Source organism: Dama dama, unplaced genomic scaffold (genome assembly GCF_033118175.1).
Source record: "Dama dama isolate Ldn47 unplaced genomic scaffold, ASM3311817v1 ptg000109l, whole genome shotgun sequence".
In the NCBI taxonomy this organism is placed as follows: Eukaryota; Metazoa; Chordata; class Mammalia; order Artiodactyla; family Cervidae; genus Dama; species Dama dama.
In genome coordinates this window covers 2053441-2057580 of record NW_026870920.1, presented here as the reverse complement: position 1 = coordinate 2057580, position 4140 = coordinate 2053441, and positions in this window count along the sequence as shown.

Below are 4140 nucleotides of genomic sequence, written 5' to 3'. Positions count from 1 at the left end.
AAGGTGTCAAAAATATAAGGAGCATGAAATGGTCTGAAAAATTGGAGGAGTATGAAGCGGTGTTGAGAAAATGAAGAGCCTGAAAAGGTGTGAAAAATATGAAGAGCTTCAAAAGGTGTGAAAAATATGAGGAGCATAAAACGTTCTGAAAAAGTGGAGGAGCATGAAGCGGTGTTCAAAAACATGAAGAGCCTGAAAATGTGTGAAAATTATGAAGAGCTTCAAAAGGTGTAAAAAATATGAGGGCCATTAAATGGTCTGAAAATGGAGGAGCATGAAGCAGTGTTGAAAACATGAAGAGCCAGAAAAGGTGTGAAATATATGAAGAACTTCAAAAGGTGTTAAAAATATGAAGAGCTTCAAAAGTTGTCAAAAATATGAGGATCAAGTAACGGTCTGAAAAATAGGTGGAGCAGAAAGTGGTGTTGAAAAACATGAAGAGCCTGAAAAGTTGTGAAAAAAATGAAGAGCTTCAAAAGGTGTCAACAATATGAGGAGCATGAAACAGTCTGAAAAATAGGAGGAGCATGAAACGGTGTTGAAAAACATGAAGTCATTAAAAGGTGTGAAAAATATGAAGAGCTTCAAAAGGTGTCAAAAATATGAGGAGCATGAAACGGTCTGAAAAATAGGTGGAACAAGTAGTGGTGTTGAAAAACATGAAGAGCCTGAAAAGGTGTGAGATATATGAAGAGATTCAAAACGTGTCAAAAATAGAAGTAGCAGGAAACGGTGTTGAAAAACATGAAGTCATTAAAAGGTGTGAAAAATATGAAGAGCTTCAAAAGGTGTCAAAAATGAGATGAGCCTGAAATGGTCTGAAAAATAGAAGGAGCATGAAGCGGTGTTGAAAAATATGAAGAGCCTGAAAAGGTGTGAAAAATAGGAGGAGCTTCTAAATGTGTCAAAAATATGAGGAGCATGAAACGTTCTGAAAAAGGAGTAGCATGAAACGGTGTTCAAAAACATGAAGAGCCTGGAAAGGTGTGAAAAATATTAAGAGCCTCAAACGAGTCAAAAATATGAGGAGCATGAAACGGTGTGAAAAATAGGAGGAGCATGAAGCAGTATTGAAAAAAAGATAGAGCCTGAAAAACTGTGAAAAATATGAAGAGCTTCAAAAGATGTGAAAAATATGAAGAGCTTCAAAAGTTGTAAAAATGCGATAAGCATGAAACGGTCTGAAAAAGAGGAGGAGCCTGAAGCGGTGTTGAAAAATATGAAGAGCCTGAAAATGTGTGAAAAATATGAAGAGTTTCAAAAGGTGTGAAAATATGAAGAGCTTCAAAAGGTGTCAAAAATGAGATGAGCATAAAACGGTCTGAAAAATAGGAGGAGCATGAAACGGTGTTCAAAAACATGAAGAGCCTGAAAAGGTGTGACATATATGAAGAGCTTCAAAAGGTGTCAAAAATATGAGGAGCATGAAACGGTTTGAAAAATAGGAGGAGCATGAAGCGTTGTTGAAAAACATGAAGAGCCAGAAAATATGTGAAACATATGAAGAGCTTCAAAAGGTGTGAAAAATTGGAGGAGCATGAAACGGTCTGAAAAATAGGAGGAGAATGAAGCGGTGTTGAAAAATATGAAGAGCCTGAAAATGTATGAAAAATAGGAGGAGCTTCTAAAGTTGTCAAAAATATGAGGAGCATGAAACGGTCTGAAAAATAAGAGGAGCATGAAGCGGTGTTGAAAAATATGAAGAGCCTGAAAAGACGTGAATATTATGAAGAGATTCAAAACTTGTCAAAAATATGAGGAGCATGAAACGGTCTGAAAAATAGGAGGAGCATGAAGCGGTGTTGAAAAACAAGAATAGCCTGAAAAGGTGTGAAAAATATGAAGAGCTTCAAAAGGTGTCAAAAATATGAGGAGCATGAAAGGTTCTGAAAAAAGAGTAGCATGAAACGGTGTTCAAAAACATGAAGAGCCTGGAAAGGTGTGAAAAATATGAAGAGCCTCAAACGAGTCAAAAATATGAGGAGCATGAAACGGTGTGAAAAATAGGAGGAGCATGAAGCAGTGTTGAAAAACAGGTAGAAGCTGAAAACCTGTGAAAAATATGAAGAGCTTCAAAAGTGTGAAAAATATGAAGAGCTTCAAAAGGTGTAAAAAATGAGATGAGCATGAAATGGTCTGAAAAATAGGAGGAGCATGAAATGGTGTTGAGAAACTTGAAGAGCCTGAAAAGGTGTGAGAAATATGAAGAGCTTCAAATGTGTCAAAAATATGAGGAGCATGAAACGGTCTGAAAAATAGGAAGAGAATGAAGTGGTGTTGAAAAACATGAAGAGCCTGAAAAGGTGTGAAAAATATGAAGAGCTATAAAAGGTGTGAAAAATATTTCGAGCATGAAACGGTCTGAAGAATAGGAGGATCATGAAGCGGTGTTCAAAAACATGAAGAGCCTGAAAAGTTATGAAAAATATGGAGAGCTTCAAAGAGTGTGAAATACATGAGGAGCATGAAACGGTCTGAAAAATAGGAGGAGCATGAAGCTGGGCTCAAAAACCTGAAGAGCCTGAAAAGGTGTGAAAAATATGAAGAGCTTCATAAGCTGTCAAAAATATGAGGAGCATGAAACGGTCTGAAAATTAGGAGGAGCATGAAACGGTGTTCAAAAACATGAAGAGCCTGAAAATGTGTGAAAAACATGAAGAGCCTGAAAAGGTGTGAAAATTATGAAGAGCTTCAAAAGGTGTGAATATATAAGGAGCATGAAACGGTCTGAACAATAGGAGGAGCCTGAAGTGGTGTTCAAACACATGAAGAGCCTGAAAAGGTGTGAAAAATATGAAGAGCTTCAGAAGGTGTGAAAAATATGAAGAGCTTCAAAAGGTGTCAGAAATATGAGCAGCATGAAACCTTCTGAAAAAGGAGGAGCATGAAACGGTGTTCAAATCATGAAGAGCCTGGAAAGGTGTGAAAAATATGAAGAGTCTCAAAACCTGTCAAATATATGAGGAGCATGAAACGGTCTTAAAAATAGGAGGAGCATGAAGCAGTGTTGAATAACATGAAGAGCCTGAAAAGGTGTGCAAAATATGAAGAGCTTCAAAACGAGTCAAAAATATGAGGAGCGTGAAACAGTCTGAAAATATGAGGAGCATCAAGCGGTTTTGAAAAAGATGAAGAGCCTGAAAAGTTGTGAAAAATATGAAGAGCTTGAAAAGGTGTCAAAAGTATGTGGAACATGAAACGGTTTGGAAAATAGGAGGGACATGAAACGGTCTGAAAAAAAGGAGGAGCATGAAACGGTGTGGAAAAACATGAAGAGCCTGAAAAGGTGTGAAAAATAGGAAGAGCTTCAAAGGTGTGAAATACATGAGGAGCATGAAACAGTCTGAAAAATAGGAGGAGCATGAAACAGTTTTGAAAAAGATGAAGAGCATAAAAAGGTGTGAGCAATGTGAAGAGCTTCAAATGGTGTAAAATATGAAAAGCATGAAAAGCTTCGAAAAATAGGAGGAGCAGGAAGCTGTGTTGAAAAAAATGAAGACCCTGAAAAGGTGAGAAAAATATGACGAGCTTCAAAATTTGTCAAAAATATGAGGAGCATGAAACAGTCTGAAAAATTGGAGGAGCATGAAACGGTGTTCCAAAACATGAAGAGCCTGAAAACGTGTGAAAAATATGAAGAGCTTAAAAAGGTGTCAAAAATATGAGGAGCATGAAACGGTCTGAAAAATAGGAGGAGCATGAAACGGTGTTCAAAAACATGAAGAGCCTGAAAAGGTGTGAAAAATATGAAGAGCTTGAAAAGGTGTCAAAAATATGAAGAGTTTCAAAATGTGTCAAATATATGAGGAGCATGAAACGGTCTGAAAAATAGGAGGAACATGAAAAGGTGTTGAAAAACATGAAGAGCCTGAAATGGTGAGAAAAATATGACGAGCATGAAACGGTCTGAAATATAGGAGGAGCATGAAGCGGTGTTCAAAAATATGAAGAGCCTGAAAAGGTGTGAAAAATATGAAGAGCTTCAAAAGGTGTAAAAGAAAAGAGGAGCATGAAAAGTTCTGAAAAATAGGAGGAGCATGAAACGGTGTTCAAAAACATGAAGAGCCTGAAAAGGTGTTAAAAATATGAACAGCTTCAGAAGGTGTGAGAAATATGAGTAGCATGAAATGGTCTGAAAAA